Source organism: Canis aureus, chromosome 11, assembly GCF_053574225.1.
Source record: "Canis aureus isolate CA01 chromosome 11, VMU_Caureus_v.1.0, whole genome shotgun sequence".
Lineage (NCBI taxonomy): Eukaryota > Metazoa > Chordata > Mammalia > Carnivora > Canidae > Canis > Canis aureus.
The window spans coordinates 59,661,310-59,684,174 of NC_135621.1; the positions used below are offsets into that span (position 1 = coordinate 59,661,310).

At 39.2% G+C, this 22,865-nt stretch overlaps 2 long non-coding RNA genes across 3 annotated transcripts in view; one reads left to right on the plus strand and one right to left on the minus strand.

The window, feature by feature from the left end:
* Positions 1–22,865, plus strand: part of LOC144324176 (uncharacterized) — an 87,443-nt gene that overhangs the window by 25,295 nt on the left and 39,283 nt on the right. The window lies entirely within an intron of this gene.
* Positions 12,724–22,865, minus strand: part of LOC144324171 (uncharacterized) — a 38,992-nt gene continuing 28,850 nt past the window's right edge. For both annotated transcript variants that reach the window (XR_013389578.1, XR_013389579.1), the window contains 2 exons: positions 17,953–18,068; positions 12,724–12,927 (listed from right to left, as the gene is read on the minus strand). This is a non-coding gene — a long non-coding RNA (uncharacterized LOC144324171). The remainder of the gene's footprint in view (positions 12,928–17,952; positions 18,069–22,865) is intronic.

Here is a 22,865-nt window from a genome sequence, read left to right on the forward strand (position 1 = left end):
TACTCACATGAAACACAAATATCTTCATGATTTTTTAGCCCATTCAGAGAGGTCTATTCCTATACCTCTCCCCCAAATTTCCCTGCCACCAGTTTTCTAATCATGTTCCTTCCAAATCCTTGATCATTCAGCCAAATCATTGGCCACAGCCAATGAATCAATATATATTTATACTTATGGCCATTTCTTTCTCCAAGCAAAGTAAACAATCAGCTAAACTGCTTGAACTTCTGCCCACTGGGAGGGTTACCTTTCATTGCTCTCCTCTGAGCTGTCCCAGAAAGAGACTGTAGTGCTGAAGTAGTCCACTTGTGGGTGATGCCTGCCTATCATGCAGAAGAACAATCTGTAAACCAGACTTGAGTTTTTTCTTCCTCTGTTAACTGGTTAGAGGGAACTCCCCATGAGGCCATAGGTGCAGGCTGGGAGAAAAAGGCCAGTGTAGCAGAAGAGGGACCATGGGCATTTGGGCCACTTCATATAACTTACTTTTGTCTTTAGGGCCTGCTTAGGTTAGATGGCAGATCTACCCCTTCCATTTGATAATGGAGTACTACCGTGTATGCCCAACTTTATGGCTTGCTGGATCAGATTAATGCTCAATTTTTTTTTTCCCAGCATCTCAGATCACCTGTTACCTTAGCGGCCCATGGTAAAGCATTCAGTCTCTACTAACACTCAGTAGCAGGCCAAGATCTATTACTTAAAGGAAAATAGTTATTTAGGGGAGTTGGTAGGGCTTTGAACCAAAATCCTAAGGGCCTGCACTGTGACTCACCTATAGGGATATGCTGAAGGCTCCAAACAACATACTTTCTGTCACTAATACTGAGCGCCATTGGATTTGTGGACCATCTGGCCCAAGTGGAAGAGCAGCTTGCACAGTAGCCTTGTCCTATTGCAGAGCCTTCTCTTGTTCTGGTCCCTACTCAAAATGAGCCACTTTTTCAATTACTCAGTAAGGTAAAAAGAGGAATATATTGCTTCCAAAATCCAAAGAGGCCCACTAGGCATTGTGCCTCTGCATTAGTTGTAGGGGGGCCCCAGATACAACAACTTATTCTTCACCTTAGAAGAGCTTTCTTGACATGCTCCATACCAGTGAATTCCTAGAAATTTCACTGAGGTAAAAAGCCCTTGAATTTTTTTCAGATTTTCTACCTCTGGCAAGCAAATGTCTTACCATTAGGTCTAGAGTACTTGCTACTTATTTACTAGGTTCAATCAGCATAATGTCATCAATGTAATAGGTATGATATCTTTTGGAGGTAAAGGGGATCAAAATCTCTGTGAACTAAATTATATCATAGGGCTGAACAATTGACATATCTCTGAGATAGGACAGTGAAGCAAATTGTTTCTTGTAGTCCCCATTGACAGGTATGGAGAAAAAAATCATTTGCTATATCAATAGCTGCATACTAGGTACCAAGGAATATATTAATTTGCTTGAGCAATGAAACCACATCTGGTAGTACTTGATTAAGCTTACAATAATCCAGTCATTCTTCTAGATCTATCTGTCCTTTGCAAAAGTCAAATGGGCAGAATGAATGGGGATGTGGTGGGAATCACAACTCTTGGCTTCTGTTAGGTCCTTCATGAAGGTACTAATCTCTGCAAGTCCTCCAGGTGTGAGGCATTGCTTTTGGTTCACTATTTTTCCTGGTAGATATGGCTTGCTTGCTTGCTTGCTTGCTTGTTCTTTCTTTCTTCCTCCAGGTGTGAGGTATTGCTTTTGGTCCACTGCTTTTCCTGGTAGATATGGCTTCCTTCCTTCCTTCCTTCCTTCCTTCCTTCCTTCCTTCCTTCCTTCCTTCCTTCCTTCCTTCCTTCCTTCCTTCCTTCCTTCCTTCCTTCTTTCAGAGTGGCAGAAGGAGAGGTAGACTCTTAAGGAGGATCTAGGCCCAGCATGGAGCCAGATATGGGGCTTGATCCCACAACCCCGAGATAATGACCTGAGGTGAAATCAAGAGTGAGATGCTTAACATACTCAGCCACCCAGGGTCCCTAGGTAGATATAATTCTAATGGCTTCTACATAACCTTTCCTACCATAGTAGGCAATTATGGTCAGGTTATCAATGTGAGAATTCTGCTGGTTTCTGAGTATACATGTTCCAATTTTGTGTTCTAAAAAACGGGAAATAACCACAGGATGGGTCCAGGTACCTGTTGGGCCAACTGTGAGATAGACCTGAGCTAAAATTCCATCAAAGACCTGACCTAGGGATCCCTGGGTGGCTCAGCAGTTGAGTGCCTCCCTTTGGCCCAGGGCGTGATCCTGGAGTCCCGGGATCGAGTCCCACTTTGGCCTCCCAGTATGGAGCCTGCTTCTCCTTCTGCCTGTGTCTCTGACTCTCTCTCTCTCTCTCTCTGCCTGTGTCTCTGCCTCTCTCTCTCTCTCTCTCTCTCTCTCTCTCTCGTCTGTCATGAATAAATAAATAAAATCTTTAAAAAAAAAAAAAAAAGACCTGACCTACATAAACTCAGACTCTGATTTGTGGACCACAGTAACATTTTGGTTCTCATGGAATTAGTATCAGTTTAGAGCAGTGTTCATATTCCCTAAAGGTCTAATTATTTCCTTTCCCTAGTGCACAATTACCTTGTTAAAAGTCTGTAGGTCCCTTTGGAAATGGGACCTACTGGGAGAAAGATAAACAGTATAAAATTTTGACAGTGTACTGGGGTCCTTCTTCAAGGGGACCGAGCCTCCCTTCACTCAAGGAGTTCTGGTCTGTAAACTGGCTCAAGTCTAGGAATTGATTGAGGGTGGTTAATTTTATGATTCAGTTTAGTCTTTTGTTCACTTGACCTAGAACTTTTCTGTTTATACAGATAAGTAAGAATTTAGTAGGCTTCCTATTTTATTTCTAGGAATACCATGATTGACTAGCCAATGCCATAGTCATGAGTTAGACTATTCCTATGGCCCCTTTGAATCTGCTGTCCCTTATGGGAACCATGCCTACCTTGCCTTTGGTGGTTGAGTGCTGCTACCACCCAGGATCCAATTATTCCCCTCATATTTAGGTTCCCCCAATGCAATGGCCTCTGTTCCCACTATAAGTTCTGACTTACTGAGAAGAGCTCTTCAGGGGTCTAGGGTTCTCTCATGAATTTATATGTCTTCTGGACCCTCCCAGCGTAGTTGAGCAGGTCCTAAATGACAAATCCATTCTAACACTCCAATCTCCCTAAGTTTTTGAATCCTTCATTTACATTTAACCAAGGTAGAGTCTGACATTTCTAACTCACTCATTCTAACTCACTCACTTATTTCTAATTCACTCCTTTTGGTCCATGTTTTAGCTAACCAATCAAACTGTTAGGGCCCTTTCTAACTCTCCATTCTTCAATATTAAATTCAAAATCTCTACTTAGTGAGCTCATATCAATAAATTTGGCCTGATTCAACTTTATGTTCCTTCCAAAATTGTTTCACACTCATATTATCCATTCCCACACCTATTCTCTGAATTTCTATCTATATAAGTTAGAGAACTCAAGTAGTTTTTCTGGATTATAGACATATCCTCATGGGACACATTGTACCTCACCTTTAAGGGCATGCTGGGGTGAGGGTGAGGGTCTCTTGTGGAGACTCCACATCATCTTACAAGGAAACTACTGCAGTAGAGACCATTAGTTTTCTCAGGAAGTGCAGGGTTAATCCCATCAAGTTGGAGGAAGTGAGGAGGAGGTGGAGAGGCCACTTTCACCACAAACACCTCACAATTTAGAAGTTCAATGTCCCCAGCTTTGTCAGGAACTTCCCATCTGTCCCCATTCCAAGTTTCAGGATCCCATTTCATCCAATGAATCCAATCCAGAGTTGGATATATTGGTCTGGAGCTTAGGGGAACAGTTAGAGCTAGAAATACAAATTTGCGATTCTTTTGCATGTGGATAGTATTTAAAGATATAGGACTGGATTCTAAAACCTCCCACCCTCCCGCACCGCAGGAATGACTATAGATAAAGTCCTGAAGACCTAATTAGTAATCTTTCTAAAATTTCATATTTAGGTATACACTATTGTTCTGAAAAGAAGAATTAAAATGATGATTTCCAGTACAAAAGCCTCCTTTATTCAAATAAATACTAAAAGCCCACTATATGCCAGGAAATTTTCTAGATGCAAGGATATACAGTCCCAGCCTTCAAGCTACCTACATTGTGGTAAGAAAGTCAGAGAATGAAAAAAATCCCAAACAAAAAAATAAAAATACAACAACTGTCAGGTAGTGATAGGTACTATGAAGAAAAATCAAGCTGGGTAAGGGGATAGAAAGTGATGGAAGTAAGAGGTTCTACTTATTTTTTTCAAGTTTATTCATTTATTTAAGTACTCTCTACACCCAACATGGGGCTTGATCTCAACCTCAAAATTAAAAGTCATGTGCTCTTGTGACTGAACCTGCCAGACACCCCTGGAGGTGCTATTTTAAATATGGTAGTTGGGGAAGGCATTCTTGAAGAGACTTGAAGTGAGCTAATTATGTGAGCAGTGGGGAATGGAGTGGCCGGGTATTGTAAACAAGGAAGAATGGAAAGAACTGGAAGAGAATCCAGGGGTCTGATTCTATAGAGTCTTGAGAGTGAGAGGGAAAGGGAGAAGGAAGGGGGAGGAGGGAGGCAAAGGGGAAACTAGAGAGGCGGGAGGAAAGGAGAGGAAAAAAGATACAAAAAGCCAGGAGGGCCGGGGTCTTGCAGTTGGCAACTGTTAGAGAATTGAGATTCAGAGCTCCTGAGCAATTATGAGGAAACCAAAAACAAGAGAGGAGATTCCTAGAAGTGTTGCTAAAGCTTATGAATTGCTTTTCCTTTGATGTTCTTTGTCAGATATGACTGGAATTGGGGATTGCTTTTATAATTAGGATAATTAGCCTGTGTAGTACTCCACTGGGACTACACTGTATGGCCATATTTGGGTTGTTTTTAAATTTAATAAACATTAAATTTATGTCTCACATTACCTATAGAAAAGACTATTCAGAGAGCCTGCATAGTACCCTTTTCTCCCTTTGGGGATCATATTCAGCTGACTGTATGAAAAAATATATATATATAACATAGAATATATGGCAAGTAACTTATTAAATTGCTTATGGAATTTATTTAACAAGTATGTACGCACAAAAGCTGTATTGTGGCTTATATACAATATTCTTCAATCCATGTTAAAACATGTCTATTTTAAGACTGTTATTCTTCTGGAGACTCTTGATTTCACACAGAATGTTACAAATTAATTTTTAGTCTGCTCCCTTCACTAGTATGTAAAACTAGTATCATTTTGCTCACTCCTATATCACAAATGCCCAGGATAGTAGCTTGCATACAACAGGTGTTCAGCAAATACTTGATAGTGAATTAGTAAGAGAAGTAAAATGAGCTAGCTTGTCAAATTGCTGGGACCCTTCAACTAGAAAGTGCTAGAAGTACAAATGACTTTCTGCTAGTTGAAAGTAGAATTTAATTAACAGGTTATCTTTTATAGTAATTGCTTTGTAGCATTTTTTCTTTTAATAACATTTATTTTAGTGGTAATAGTGGGAAATAATCCCTATTCGAATAGCAATGCTTATGTAAACCCCATAAGCCTTTAAGTTAAAAAAAAAAAAAAAACAAAAAAAGCAAAGGTAAGAAAATCCAAAATTGTCTCTTAATTTTTTTCCCAAGTTATAAAAATAATCAGCAGCTTTAGGTTGTTTTGTTGAGTAAATATATTTAGCAAGGAAAGTACCAGTGTTAGTATAGGCACAAACATGAGACTAGATTGACTTCCTTGGCTTCAGTGATAAATCTGTAAAAGGGTAGGCTAACGATAGGTTTTTTAGCATTTTGGGATCATGTCTCTTAGAAACTTTTCTCTTCAGGGTTAAATTAAAAGTGCTTCTTTTGCTGTATAACCATAAACACATCACAGCACATCTAACATGAGGTGTTCACTGAGGCTTGTTTAGATGCTGAAGGCAATGCATTAGGAACTGATGGTGACCCATTCTTATCCAATCAGTTCCTGATGCAGTATCTGCGACATCAAAAACTCGTAGTAATTATATGAAATATTTATTTCCAAATGCAACAGCTGTGTTCTTTTTGTTCCCACATATAAAATTTGCAATTAAGTAAACCTTTTTAGCATGTGCGATAAAATCAATCCAGCGTCACACTAATGAATAATTTCCCCAGTAATTTCCACACTAATGAAACTGGAAAGTTCACTGATTGCTGTCTGTGTGTCTGTCTTCATTTATCTGAATACCAAGTAGACCTGAGTGTTAAGGTTTCACCATATTTTGAGAGACATTGGAAACCTGATATATATAAGATTCGTGTTATAATCATATTTTTCATAGTAAACCAGTGTGTAACTATATTTTAGAGAGTATATTTTAAAAATAGCTTTCCAAAAAAATAAAAAAATAAAATAAAATAAAAATAAAAATAGCTTTCCTTGGGCAGCCCTGGTGGTGCAGCGGTTTAGCACCGCCTGCAGCCCAGGGTGTGATCCTGGAGACTCGAAATGGAGTCCCACGTCGGGCTCCCTGCATGGAGCCTGCTTCTCCCTCTGCCTGTATCTCTGCCTCTCTCTCTGTGTCTCTATGAATAAGTAAATAAAATCTTTTTTTAAAAAAATAGCTTTCCTTAAACTACTTGTTCCTGTTTTTTTAATGACAATTTTGAGAACGTTAAAATCCTAAGGTGGACGTGAATGAGACAAACTGGTGAGCATTTAATTTCAGATTCTCTGATTAGAATACATTGTATGTACATATTCAAGGTAGGCTGATCACGTCTTTAAGTTGTTCTAGAATTCTAGCTCGCTGAAATGATAGAATGAGCAGATATGAGAGGCACAGGACACCAGGAAGAACATAGTGGTCAGATACAGAGCTCCAAGAATATTACTGGTTTCCTACCATATTGATCATTTTGTATATCAGTTTTTTACGATCTTTTCAGAAAATTCTAATTAGTCCTCTAAAACTCCCCCAAATATAATGAATGAAGGGCTCTAGTATTATTTAGAAAATCTATCTTTCTATCCAATGGAACTTTTGGTTTACATGGACTATCTTGGACATAAAGGGTAGGAAATAACTGGATAGGGGATTTGGAAGTAGAATAGAAGTGGAGACTACAGAATGGAAACTGGAATGTTCACTGATTGCTCTTCATCTGTCTTCATTTATCTGAATACCAAGTAGACCTGAGAGTTAAGATTTCACTGTATTTTAATTCTACCAATGGTACAATTTTGGAATACATTAAAATAATCCAGCTTATTATTTATTCTCTTTCTAGAGCTCTTATCTATGACCAAATATGTTATCTAATTGAGATAACAGGCATTATTATTAATTATAATTATTAATTATAATTAATTATTTTAACAGGCATTCCCTTAAAGTTTATATGCTTTTCATAGAGAGTATTTCAGTAAAGTGAAAGGACTTGTAAATAGAATGGTCCTGGGAATCTTGAAGACCCCCTTCTCCTCCCTGGAGAAGAAACTCCAGGAAAAGGACCTGAAAAGTCAGCCCATCATAATATTTCCCTGTAGCTCTCCTTGTCTCTCATGAGTATAGTTTTGGTTTTTACAGGTAGATTTGACAGACTGGGGAAAGAGTTAATAACTCCAGCAGTGGCTGGGAAATTAGTTGGTATTGTGTCATTTGTGAGCTAGAAGGAATCTGATAAGGAAATAAAAATAGGTGAGGAACAGGATCCCTCAAGATTTGATTGTTGCAATTATGCAGTGTGATCTTTATGTAATCTCATTTATCCAAAGTAAAAGAAGTCCGTTTGCCCACATGCCATGATTCTAGGCTTCTACTGGCTATTTGGAGTGCCTAGTATAGGACAGCAATGAATTTTTGAAAGCCCTCAGGACTGGAACATGGTGGCTGGGATGGTTGACTGTGGGAATATCATCTGTAATTACAAACTGCTACAAGGAATTGGGTGGGAAAGGAGAGATTCATAGAGATGGGTAAAAGCTCCTATATAGGCCAGTGGTTATCAAACTTGAACATGCAGCAGAGTTGTCCAGAGGCTTGTTAAAAGACTGCTGGGATACACAGAGTTTCTAATTTAATAGATCTGGGATGGGGCCCAAGAATTGGCATTTTTTAACAAGTTCCCTAGTGATATAGCTCAGAGACTATAATTTGAGAACAACTGCTCTAGCCTGGTCCAAGACTCTATGGGCTACTGGAAACAAATGATCCTAACCAGGACTGTGATAAAATGAATGTGATGATCTAGAAGGAAAAAGGGCCAGAAGGAAGCACCTACAGAAGTTCAAATTCTAGTAGTTATTGGAGTTTGGGAATGTTGCTCTTCAGACATCATATTACTGTAGATCTTTTAGGAATACATTTGCAACTTCCTGTTTTCATTTCCTTTCACCCTAGAAAAATTATATAATAAAAACTCTTCAGTTCTCTGGATTTCTTGAGTTTGGAAATATAGTTAGTTTGCCTGTGGACAGGGCAAAATGATAGTAAAGGAAGACAATTCAGTAATCTTTGGGGCGTTGTATAGGCCAAGGACATCTCTGTAAGAGAGAGCCCTATAGTAGAATTAAGAAGCAGAGGGTTATTTTTTTTAAAGGATCTCCCAGAGGTTTTACTAGAGAGATCCTCCTGGTATATCCGTTCTAGGTTTCAAGAATGTCGGACAGCCAGGTGGCAGAACTTCTCTGTTTCTAGAGTTGGTGAAACTCCTCCCTTCTCCCAAGGTTTTCACCATGCTGTTCCCACAACTCCTACCCTTTCTTCAAATCTTGACCTTACCTTCCTTAGATGAGATTTCCCCCATTCTTAGCTCATAGCAGTTAACCTATTTACAGTGGAGGCATTTACATGATTGGCCTAACCACCAACCCTTCTACTAGGGGAGAGATGCTTTGTTTACTGCTGCATTCCCAACTCAAAGCCTGGTACTTCGCTGGTTTTAAGTACTTGTTGAATGAAACATGAAAAGCAGCTGTATCCTATGGGGAGAACTTGAAACCAGGGTTTCTTGAAGATCAAGCATGTTGGCTGAGTTTGGAACCTTCTCCATCTTTACCGGCTCCAGATCATTATGTTCATTGCTAGCAGAGTGTGAGATACAAGTGCAGCAGGTTTTAAGACTGTGATTTAAATAATGCCATAACTCCCAAGAGAAAGTGTGCTTTTAAGGAGAAGTTTGGACTTCAAGGATTACTTGAAGAATGGGCTAGATCGTATCCTGGCAAGATTATGGATCTCGAGGGGCTCTAGGTGATATGGGATTGAATCTGTAACCAGGAAAGGTTTCTTTAACCCTTCTCCACCTTAATGGAAGACAGCTCTGGCTTAGATAGGATGGGCAGCTATAGACTTGCTGAGACTTTGCAATCATCAGTGAACCTATAAGCCATTTGTTTTGTTTTGTTTTGTTGTTTTATTCTGATTTTTTAATTAATAAACCATTTATTTAGGAGTACAGTTTGGCAAAGTAAGACAAAGATGGTCTTTCTGGGCATTCAACGACTCTTTATCCTCTAGTAGTATAGCCTGGGGAGGGCCATAGAAAGTTCTAATCTGGGTATACATAGAAGACAAACACTATGAAACTGGGGCCCCTTTGTAGGTTGCATGGGGGTGCTGCTAGGATGCCTCTGGCTGCTCTCTGTCAGGGACTTCAGAGTCCTTCTTGGTGGCAGATGGAACTTTTATGGGCTGATTTGAGCCTGCCCACATTCCTTACTACCTAATTCAGATGCAGAGGACAATAAAATCCTTTGAAGGCAGAAGAGTGGTTCATCTAGCTAACTTGTTCTCAGTAATGGAATAAATAAAACCCGCTGTCAAGTTGGGCTTCCTCATAGCACTGGGCTCCCTGCAGCAGCTGAAATGCTAGGTCAACCTCCTGAGCCAGCATCGCTAATGGTCTAATGGGGCTGGTAATCTTACTTAGCTTTTTGAGCGAGGACTGAAATGTTGACTTCTAGCACTAAGATAGCTCAGACAAGAGTTTTCTAGGGGAATGAGCTCAGGAGGAGACCTTTGCTCATTTGGAGGAACTGACAGATAGTGTGGAAAGCCAGGAAATTGGTTGGAAAAAATCACTGGACCTCTGGACTTCTGTCATTCTGGTAGGCACCAGAGCTGGGTGGTGGTGAGATACCTCAGGGCTGGCAGTCTATAACCGGGGAGGAAGCCAGGGATCTTTAGAGAACACTCAGTACAAGTTTTGGGCAACACAGGTTGATGTGCAGCACATACTGGGACAACTGGTCAAGGAATAATCAGGCAAGATCTAAAGAAGCAGTCTTGGGATGCTGCTTACGTGGCGCCCCAAATAGCTAAGGCTGTAAGAGGCACATGGTCACTGTGGCAAAGTCAAATCTGGGCGTAGAGGTGGGGTTTTACGTGAGCAATGCTTAGAGCTTCAGTGAGTTGGGATCTATGATCAAACAAGAATATGCAGGCTGGAGGATGAAGAGAAAATGGTCATCTGTATTGAGCAGGAATAGAATTCAGGTTTAGTGCAACAGCTCAGGATCATAGATTGAGCACACACCTAAGGGGTGGGCCTGCAGACTGGCAATAGCCTCTGCCTGCTTGCTTCCTCTGGCAGAGGGGCCACTGGCTCCCACTTTGACCTAGGTAGTCTTCACGGTATAGGTAGTGAAAGACTAACAAGGGCCACACTGTAGGTGCTGGCAACTAAGGTGGAGACTTGGTTCCTAGGAGCCCTAACAAGATCTCCAGTAGTGAACAAGACATAACCTCCCTACGAAAAGTCTGGGAAGCCTGTTGTACTGTATGTTTGAACAGTCATAAACTAACCCCTTCTAAGCCCCAGTCATAAACTAACCCCTTCTAAACAATATTTTGAATGTCTCATTGACAGAGATGCCAAAGCCAAAGGCTTCCCTTATTTTGATGCTAATTACCAACTGGGTAAACTCTAGAATTTTTAAGCTTTTTTTTTTTTTTTTAAGTCAGATTCTATGTGGCTGAAAAGATAGGTGATTTGTTTTTTTCTTAACAGTAATAAAGCTAATCAGTTGCCAAAAGGAGATGGGGCTCCTAATTCCAGAGCCAGTTTTCTTTGCGTTCTTTTAATACTAGCTCTCCTCTTAGTAGGAACCTACCTATCTATGGTCCGTGCTGAGGTTTAGTTGTGAGGAGGTTATTTGGAACCCACAACAAATATTTTTGTTAGAGTTTATAAATTATGAACTTCCGAGAAAATCCTATTTGATCTATGTGACCTAATAAACAAGTCCTGCTACTTCTCTCATTAAAACTCTTCCACAGTTTTCAAGTCATTCACAGTGAAACCCCACATCCTTACCATGGCCCACCCAGTTCTTGCTCCAACTCTAGCACCTGTCAGTTTCTCTCTCACTCCGCTCCACTCCATCTACATAGCCTTTCTGTTGGACTCACAGACACTGATTCTCACCTCCGACTGCATATTTGAATCTGCTGGGCCTAGGCATTCTGATTTGATTCACCTGTGATGAAGCCCTTGCCATTGGCATTTCTAAAAGCCCTACTGGTGCCTGTATGTGTAGACAGTACTGCAAACGTCTACGGTACTCACTGCATATGCCAGCATGACAACAAACACAGTTCCTGATACATAGTATGGGCTCGTCTATTTAAAAACTGTCTTATCCTGTTGAATTACATTACATTTTTTTCTTTTGAAAAAATGATTTATCTTTTTTGAAAAATTGTCACCAAGAGTTGGAATTGGTCATTTTCTAATGTTGGGGGGGGGGGTTATTTCAACAAACAAGAAGATACAGATGAACTTTGGAGAATTTCATAGCTATAAAGGGCCCTAATGAGCCCTGAGGATTAATATGAACCCTCTTCTTATCAGGGACAAGTTATTTCCTGGCTTATCGTTCAGGTTTTGTCCTGTTAGTCTGGGAATAACTAGTTCTCAAACTGACTTCCTACTACCCAACATCAATTTCTGGCAAGGAAATATAATACATCACAATAGCAGAAAGTAATTTAATGAGATAGATGTACAGACTTTTTCTCTTCCTGAAGATACTCAAGCCAAGATCTTTGAAATAGCAACTTTAATAATTTCTGTTAAGATCAATCTTACATTAATTATAAATTTGCTCTGTCTAGTTTGTTTTGTACTCCTGGGTGAATGAGAAAGAGAACTGGCCTCGATTTTTTAATTCTAAGAAATTACATTTGTTCTCAATCTTTTTCCAGAGTATGGTCTTCTGCTCCTGTTTCCAGGGGTCACCAAGAATTAGAGTTAGCTATAGCTCAAAAAGTCTTTGAGGCCAGAGTCAGAGTTGATTTTAAATTTCACTATCAATTAGGGCGGTTGAATGCAAATGTTCACAGAAGCAATGAGAAAGAGCCATTCAGTGTGATTATCTGGGCAGCTGAAGTTTGAGTAGGGCCTGGCAGATCTATCCTCTCTTGGATTGGTTGGAATTTGACAGAGTAACACCCCAAAAAAGAGTGGAAAGAGCTTTCAGAAGGAAAACATTTTAAGTTTAGCTTCTAACACCTGAACTTGGTGGTTTGTTGTTTTTGTTTTGTTTTTAAAAAAACAAGGAACCTTGAAGAAATGCTATAAATGGAATGTGAATCCAATAAAGGCAAATTAACTCCCAAGGCTGGTTGTCTTTTCCAGCCTAGCAGGACTTCAGAAAAGACTTTATCAAGATTGAAAGAGGTTGAACATGAAATGGTAACCATAGCAGCTTTACTTTTTCTTTTTCATGTAACAGAAATTTGGTACTGTAATTTTGGTTGCCTATAAGTCTTTTGATCCATGAGGGCAAGGATATTGCTCTGTTTAGCATAATCCCAGAGACCACTGTGGGGGATTGTATGAACATCTCACAGTTGCCAGCTGAGATTAAGCCAACTCACAGCCATCCAGGTTAGACCTGCAAGAAGAAGAGAATCATATCAGCAGAGGCACATGGGTGCCTTAGGTAAAAACATGGTGCTGTTCACTGAGCCCATTAGCTGAAGACCTTTGTCTCCTGCTTTTTTCTTGATGAGACATTATCAAGCTACTTCTCTTGGTGAATAGAAACCTATTTTCACACATTTCTAGCACATACAGCATTGCATATAATGTCCTAATTTTTGCATTTAGACAGGATTTGTTCTATTTAATTCTTATATAATAAGAAACACAAGAGTATATGTTAGTATAAAACCGATCACTCAAAACCCATTTATAAGCAAACTTTATAAAGAATTTGGGAATACCAAAGCCAACACCCTAAAATAGTTCCTCAGATTAAAAAAAAAACAAAAAACAAAAAACCCAGCAATTACAGATGTGAAAAAAAGTAATGACCATATACTCACCAAAGGGGCAGGTGTGACAATGGGGGTCCAGGTCTTCACCTTTTTTAGATAGTAGTTTCTGTGTCCTTCCCTTCGCCCATGCTGCTTTATTCAGCTAAATCTGATTAGGCCATGAACCTCAGCCTTTTCAATTCATTGAATGGGGCTGATCAATCATAGGGATAATGATCAAGAAAGGAGGGAGGGGGAGACTGCAGAGGTTCTCCATCATCTGCTGCGGGGATTCTCAGTTTCAGGGAACATGAGAAGCATCGGAGGACCTTGTTTCAAATACAGATCCCCAGGATCCAAGTCCAGATTCTGATTCTGTAGGTCTCATTTGGGGCTGGGATTTGCACTTAGGTACAGATTTGCCCCCTCTTTCTTTCTACTTTCCCTGCATACTAACCATTTCCTCCCATACACAGTGGACTCCAGTATAACAAACTGCTTGAAGTTCCAAGTATTATGCCTTTGCACATACTTGGGATGGTTTCCTCTTCCTCTCTCCCTCCTTGAGCCCTGCCCCACCACACATGCACACATACACACCTTGTGTGACTGACACACACATTGAATCTAACATCAATATCAGACACTTCTTTCTCTCTTCTCTCTCCCTTCTCTGTGATCCTGTTCAATTTGTACCCTCTCTATTTTGACACCTATTATGCACAGTGGTGTTTTCTTGCTAACATATTGCCTCCTTCATCAAGGACTACTAAATGTAAGGACCACTGTTATGCATCTTTATAGTCTCAGCCATACAATTCTCAGTATGGCATCTGGTACTTAAAAGGTACACAATAAAAATTTGTTGAGCTAAAGAAATGTTTGTTGCAGCAAAGAATTCTAGATTCCAGCTCATAACTTGTCACTAAATAACTGAGACTTGACAGAACAAGGATAGTGATAATGTGCTTAGTTAGAAAGATGGATTTTCATGGAACAAATTCAGGTAGATATAAAGTTACAAAATAATTAAGAAAGAACAAGAGAGGGATGCCTGGGTGGCTCAGTGGTTGAGCATCTGCCTTTGGCTCAGGGCATGACCCCAGTGTCTAGGGATCAAGTCCCGCATCAGGCTCCCTGGGAGCCTGCTTCTCCCTCTGCCTGTGTCTCTGCCTCTCTATGTCTCTCATGAATAAATTAAAAAAAATCTAAGAAAGAAAGAACAAGAGAATATAATGTGGCTTTTCATATGAACTCCTAAGTAAAAGGCTACTTTTTGAAAAGTAAAAGTGTCTTCTCACTGAAATTTAGCATTTAAAATACAGTTCTAAGCCTATTTTCTGGGGTAAAATTGCTCAGAATCAAAAAGAAAATTTTATCCTAAGCAGAAAACAAGGGCCTATCATTTCTCATGTCTTTTTTTTTTCTCTAGGGGTTAGGGTACATCAGATCCAGCCCCAAAGAAACATACATGCTGCTTCACTTCTCCTTTTCTCTTAACCTTAGATTTAATTTTCCTTTCTCCCTAGAAGGCGTATCACTGAAAACTGACTGTAAAGAGACAGCAAAAATAAAGATGTAGTTCTTCTTCCCTCTACTGGAAAACAGTAGAAAAAGAAGATCATACATGAAAATACTGTACATTGATGAGGAAAATGAAAGGCTGTGGTGAACCCAAGACAATAGGGTATGTCATGCCCACAACAGCAGTGGAGAAGGCTCTGAAGAGAAAGCATAGACACGTTTGCTGCCCTGCCCCCTTTACCAAGTTGTTGTGATGGGCACTTAAAAGGAAAAAGGAGGGAAACGATAGAAAGTGGCTATGCTAATGTGGCTGGATAATCCATGGGCCAGATAAACTGAAGAAATAGTAGCAAAGTATCAAGAAATAAGCTATTTCTAACACTGTTCATCCTATTCAAAGATATTAGGGATATTACCAAAGGAAAGGAGTCTCCAAATCCATAGTAAAGTATTTCTACAGGCATCTGTGGGGGCATTGCAATGTATGCACTTGTGATCTTAATTCTGTAAATTCTTTGATATTACTCTCTATAGATTTGTATTGAGATGTAACAGAAATTTCTATCAGATCATTGGATCTGTTCAGATAGAAGCAATTTTAATATCTCTCTGAAGATCATGTTATTTACTCAAAGTTGGCTGTTTTTAGATACCTTCTGAAAAGTTGAGAGGATTATTCCTCCTGCTGCAAGTTTGACTCGAACATACCGTAAGTTGTTGGGAAGCATATGAGATTTGGAGTGAAGTAGACTGGGGTGTGGTTTTTGGTACTATCACTTACTAGTGGGGCACTCTAAGGTGAATCATTTTATTTCTTGGAGACTCAGTTTCTGCATTGTTAATTCTTGGGGGTGAGATTATTAATGACTAAGTGGGATAATATTATGAAAATGTCTACCTAGCACAAAATCTGATACGTAGATACTCAGTAAATTCTGGTTTAGTTTTAATTTTATTATCATGTGCCTTGGTTCACTCAATTACTTTTGTTTTCAAATTTCCAACCTCTAGATTTTAGAAAAGGTGCCCAAATTCCACTCTTATTTTTATGCTTATGTTATTTTCTTTTTTCCTAGTTTTTCCAACCTACTCGAGCTACTGATTTATTCATTGATGTACCAGGGTATTTTAGGGTGTAGGCCTAGAGAGATCTCTATATCTACATTGAGGGGCTTCTGAGTTTGTACGATGTTTATGATTTCTCAGAACCCCATGGTATCCAGAGTTGATATAAGCAATTTTATAATCCAGTGTGCCCTTCTTTCTGGATATGAGCACTCATCATTTGAGACATGTTGTTTAGAAATCTAATCCTTGGACAGTCCTGGTGGCTCAGCGGTTTAGCGCCACCTTCAGCCCAGAGTGTGAGACCCGGATCGAGTCCCATGTCAGGTCCCCTGCATGGAGCCTGCTTCTCCCTCTGCTTGTGTCTCTGCCTCTCTCTCTCTCTCTCTCAGTGTCTCTCATGGATAAATAAATAAAAATCTTAAAAAAAACACTCATGACCAATTCTTTAAAAAAAAAAATCTAATCCTCTCTTAGTCTTCAAGAATTCTGAAAAATCTTAAGTCTTTAGGTACTCAAACTCACACTGGTGCTAGAATAGTACTAATTTTGTTACATTTCAGTATATTTTACAACCCCTCTTTTGGAAATGAACTCAAAACAAAGGCAGAAAAATCTATAAAAACCAACTCAAAAGGTGCTGATGGGTGAGAGGACTTATAAGAACTCATTCAATGCGACTCTATTCTATATCCCAATTTCCTAGCAGTTGTGAGGAGCACCTGGTCTCCCCAAACAAACTTCCTCTTTCTGATTCCTGGATGAGAATCACTCTCCAGGCAATAGCCTTTTTCAGGTCTGCTTCCTTTTTACCTTGCCTTCTTGTTCTTTATGGGATTGGGACTTTGAATCCCTTGAGGCTTGAAAGACAGCCAAACATTATTTATTATTTTTGTAGCTTTGTAGGCATTCAAAAAATGTTTGGCTTCGAATTGGTTTCAATAAAACAGTTGGCTGCAGTTACAAATGAGCATTTTGGCTGGAATTTTGTTAAATACCAGTTTGAAGCTGAATTTTGGTAAAGCTGCCCTGAATACATCTATCTTTGTCAATGGATTTGTTTGTTTATTAAGTGCATACTTTCTGGATTTTTGTGGGAAGAGAAGGTCAGATAGAGGAGCATGAGGATTAGAAGTGATTACGAATAAAGAAAAGGATTCATGGAGAATGGTGTCTAGAGATAAGGCGTTACGAGAAGGGAGTCTGAGTCATACTGTGCATAAGTGGGTGTCCAGCCCAAAGCCAAAGCCAGAACTGCCATTGAGCTGAGCTTCCCATTGGCATGTTTTCCACATTCTGAATGGTGGAGACATTCTTGAATAGGTAGTCACAATTAATGACAGAGCAGAAGTGTAATTGATATAAAGAATGGTTCCCATAAAAAAAGACTTTTTATACTTCTCTAGTTTAAGCTTCTAGAAAGCCTTAAAAAGAAGCCAGCCCTAGTTCAAGGAACACAGTGTATCTTTTACAACTGAAGCCAAGCAGAGGAATAAATGACCTCTTCAAGGAAAGCCATTAGTAGGTTGGATAATGATATTGATATGAGTAACTGGGGAGAAATAAATAAACTAGATGCTATCAGAACATTAAGGATTGCCTATGTATAATTGGGTGTAAGTCTTAAGACAGTATATGCCACCTTCCATTTCTTAATAAAGAGTATTTTAAAGGTCCTCTTTCTGGAGGCTAAAGACAGCAATAACTAGCTTCAGTGACATGAGGCACTGATCATAACTCAGCAGGGTTGGGGTATGAGTGGCTGAATCAGCTTAAACCTACCTTCTTTTGTAGAGTACACCTATAGTAAAAGAAGGAGGAAAGTTTAACCTGGAAATTTTTAGGAAAGTGTCTAGAATTCCAGACCTCTGTAGATTTTTGCAACAGAGAAGAAACTTTAGTCTATAAGTTTGTCACAGTTTTCTAAGGTGATACTTGGTTTGGGATGATGGGGGAGATGTAAAGGCAACAACATAAAAGAGTTCAAGATGATTAATTAGGTTCTTGGAGTCTACAAATTTTTAGGTCTCAAAGACAAAATTCTGGGCAAGATGGTGACAGGGCTGACTTACCCATTGTCTGATCCTTAGAGGCAAGGGCCAGTTTTGAGATATCTTCTATAATTGCAACCCAGTGGCTTCTTGTTGAGGGGTTGAGTGCCATGCCACAATCTGGCAGGATGCACATCCTGCAAGAAGGTGGTTATTTCAGAAGCAAATGCATCTCTATGGTCAATTTAACTGGCAAGTGACCCAGACAAATGGTGTAACCCCTACAAAACTCAGTTTTTTATTTTAAAATAGGATCCCAAATCTATTTTGTACTATTATCAGAGGCTTAAATAGGATTATCTGTGTACAGTGCCTAACAGTGCCTGATATAGAATACTCAAAAAATGGTAGCTGCTATTTAGTTATTCTCTCAGCATTACAACAACCTTCACATGTTAAGAATTTAAGTTGACCCTATGGTCATAACAAGCAAAAAACAACCTTAGCTAATCATATTAACAATAACAAAAGCTGCTATTTAATGAGTGATTACCATGTGTCTATTTTACTTAGTATGTATAACTTAGTATTTTATGTAGATTATTCCATTTGATTTTTACAACAATCCTAGGAAGGATTCTTATAGAATCCAGGAAGGTTCTTATAGAAACTAAGTTGAAAATGGGAGAATGTACTTTTCAATGAAGTTGGAAAGAAACATGGGACTCATTTTCTGGAAATACAAGTTCCAGAGGTACAGTGAGAAAAAGAAAGAGAGCGAGAGTAAGAGGCATGGTCATTTTTAATCCTATGAGACCATCTTGAAGAGGAACCTGAGAAAGCCATAGAGCCAGCACCTGCAAAAGGACAGCTAAATCTTTGTGGTAAGGGTGGCTAGAGAGCGTACTATGAGGGAAAGATGAAGGATACCGTTTTTTTTTTTTGCATTGTTTTTGAGATATTAAGATAAGATAAGGACTTATTAGAGAAGACAGGGACCCAGTCAACAGAAGAAATTCCCTGAGGGAAAAAAAGGGGGCGAGAATATCTGATGAGAGAGAGGCCCTACAAACAATCTCTTGGATTGAGGTTGAAGAGTTAAAGTCCCTGGGGCAAAAAATGAGGGCTTTTAGGAGTGGGAAAATAAGTACTCTCCTGCGAAATCAATTATTCTATGTGGGCTTGCATGTGTTTGGGAGGGGATGTCAGGACTCTTTATAAATAGGCATTTCTAAGTTATTTTGTTGAGGTAAATAAACACTTATAGAAAAATGTACAAATCATAAGTGTACAGCTTGATGAATTATCACAAAGTGAACACACCCATGTAACCACCACCCAGGTCAAGAAAGAGAACATTACCATCTTTATAAATATTTACTACTCATCGTTTTCACATGCTTAGTTTCTTAAATGAATGCCTGTCCCTCTAACATAGATATTTAAAGAGAAATGGGGCCAGTTAGGATGTTTTATATATAAAATGAGGAAAGAGAGTTTGCTCTAAAAACAAGTTGAAGAAAACACTTAAAATCCATAAAATTCCATAAAAATGAGATGTTAAAATCTGAATAAAGTATAATTAAAACCTGAAATAAGGGATAATTTTGTGCAACCCCCCAAACCATTGGGGCACTGAAAATTAAGTTTCAGAGAGGAGTCTCCACTAGAAAAAGGAATACACTGTCTTCTTTGCCTAAAGCCTTCAAAAACATAACAGCATTTGGCCCTGTTCCAAGCACATGGTGTGCTCAGCAAATATTTGTCAATAATGGTAATGGTGCTAAGTTATAAACTACATGGGATCCCTGGTTTCCTTAAAGCAATCACCTGGGCAAAGAAGTATGCCTTTTAGTTCTTCTGCTGCTCCTCCGGGGGGGGGGGGGGGGGGGGGGGGTGCCTCGAGGGAAAGAAGAATCTATGAATAAGTGATGATGTGTCTTAACATAACAGTTGAAATGATTTTGCCCTTCACCTCCATCCCTCCCTACAACCAAACACAACTCTTGAGTTTTGCAGAGATGAGGGTAGCGGGAAGGAAAGAAAATAAGAGGCAAGATGGTGAGGAGCAAGTATAGGAGGGAAAAACAAAAGGCTGGTTAAAGCCCTCAGGAGAGGTCCTTTTATACTTTCTTTTGCTTTAGGAATTAATGTTGCAACTTGTCATGGCAATTAATTACACTTTTTATTAGATCAGATTTCATTTTGCACTACTTTTATGTTGGTAGGTGATCATTTGTGAGATGAAGGAAATTATTCATGGCTGTCACCAGAGTGGGTGACCACTAAGACAGAAAATTAAAAGGCATCTGTCAAATGGAAAGTTTATCTATTTTTCACATATTTTGATATCCTTAATGGGCCCTTCAGTGGAAACTTTACAGAAGACAGAGTTGACAAATGACATGGAAATTTGATGATGAGTAATAAATTGGTAACATTTACCTGTTCATGAGTGCCAATTCAAGCCTGGGCTTACAAAACCCCAAAATGATCCTTTCTGTGCTACAAGTAGACCTTTTTTGATTTATGATGGGGTTGTATCCCAATAAACTCACTCTAAGTTGAAAATGCTGTAAGTCAAAAATGCATTTAATACACATAACCTACAGAAAATTGTAGCTCAGCCTCACCTACTTTAAATGTGCTCAGAACACTTACATTAGCAACATTGGGCAAAGTCATCTAACACAAGGCCTATTTTATAATGAAGTGTTGAACATATCCTGTAATGTATTGAATGCTGTAGTGAAATGAAAAACAGAATAGTTGAGTAGGTACAGAATGGTTGTAAGTCTCTTGGTTGTTTACCCTTGTTTATCCTACACCACTGAATACGAGAGAGTATTGTACCATGTATCCTTAACCTGGGAATAGATCAAAATTCAAAGTTTGTTTTTTACTAAATGCGTATCAATTTCCCACCACCCTAAGTTTGAAAGATCATTAGTTGAACCACTGTAAGTTAAGGGCCATCTGTATTAATGATTTGTTTTGCCTTGCTTTTTAGGTTGCCAGCAGACATTAGGAAAGGCACCTGTTTCATAATGATGAGTGAATTTGATGGTTTGTGTGTCCTCAGGAATGGGAAGGCATGTGTTTAGCACTTACCCATTAAAGTATGAATAGATGGAGAATTCACATGAAACTTTCTTCCTCGATGCCTACTCGAGCTGGTGAATTAAAACTTAGCAGTTTGGATTTCCAGTCAGCCACTAGGCTTATATGACAAATTGAATAATTCTTTAGGACACTTTCCTAAGAATATACACTGTTCAAGTAGTAACAAGTGTCACATGGTGCAAAGAAAACTGAAGTCTAGTTATGGCTTACCACTAACCAGTTATGTGACTTGGGGGCACTGAACCTGGGCCTTAAAATTGGGCAGTTAAGATGATAGGCTGTGGAGTCGAACAGATCTGGTTGCAGGCCCTTGTTAAATCTCCAGGAGCTTCAGTTTCTCATCTGCAGAATGGTACTACTAATAATCTGATTTCATATGAGGTTGTTATAAAGACTAAATGGGACAGTGCATGTGAAATGCCCAGCATACAATCAGTGCTCAATAAATAATAGAGTTGGAATACGTAGTCATTATTTTCCTTTCTGGAGTTAAAATATTAAGATTCTATGGAAGATAGAGTTTGTAAAGTGTCTGAAGGACTAGATCTGTTAGGAATTTCAGGTTTTGGAGGGGTGGTATTTTGTAGCCAAGCTCTATTTCTGCATAGGCTTTTGGGCACTAGTGTATTTCAATTACATGTTTGTTGAAAATCCTGACATCCATTGAAAGCAAAATGGAGGAAATTTGCTCCCCTGTCAAAAGAAGAAAGACCATGTGAACTTGTCTGGCACAGCCCTTCAAGAAAGGGTGTCTCTGGCTTTAAAGATGAGTGGCCTTGGGGTCACTAGAGTGGGGCAAAGGAACATGGCTGGGCCTGGGAGGGAGAGTGACCAGAGTTTTGAGAGAGGCTGATGATAGGGGCAAATTAGTATTTCCAGCAACATCCTTTCTCTTGCAGTTTCCACAGCTCTGGATTTATGATGGGGGAAATAGCAAGAGACCAGGCCATCCCCAAAGCTTGCCCAGTTCACCTCATGTATTATAACAATGTCCTACATTTTTTCAGTTCTTTATCATTGGCAAGTGTTTTCCCTGGCCATGGGAAGTAAACAGGAAAAGAGGATGCGTTGTTTTTAAAGATGAGGACATTTAGATGCAGAGAGGCACAAATTAGGGAGTCAAAGATTCCCAGCCCAGATTTGCTAACCTATAGTTCCCTGTTTGTTCTCCATACTATTTTGTCTCCGATGTGTAGTTGTGCATGTTGTTTTCTTTCCATTTATGTCTTTCTCAACTTTAGTTTCTTTGCTCACAAAATGGGACTGTTAATAATACCTTTCTCTTCAGGTTTGTGTGAGGACTAAATTAGAAAATGTGTATAGAGTGTTTCACATTGTTGCTCTCAGACAGTTTGTAGCTCTCCTACTGCCTGGGGGGATGCCAAATTCCTAGCATCGCTTTTTATTGTTTCCTCCAATGAACCCCATGTTCTGAAAGATTTGGTATATCAAATTGGTAGTATTGGTTAATAATTTTTCCTTTTTTATTATCACAGACACTTAAAAATACCAGTTGGAGTACCTGATCAGCAATTTCATCAATACTGAATTGATTTAATTATAATAAGAGCAGAGAAACCTAGTATTTAGAGAGCCTTTTCATCCTCATCTAAGTAAATGCACTTCTTTTAGGATGTTTGAGGTCTCTGAAACATCTTGCTCTTCTGCACCATCTTTGCAGATTCTGGACATAACTGGGCTCTCACTTGTCAATGAATAAGCCAAATCTTATAATCTGAGTAACTTGTCGTTTTGTGTGTGATCTAATTCAATTTTTGAATGTTACAATTTTTTCCATCACATCATGGGAAACTGGTGTGGTCGAGAAATAATACAAATGAATTCATTATGAATGAAACCGAAGATGAATT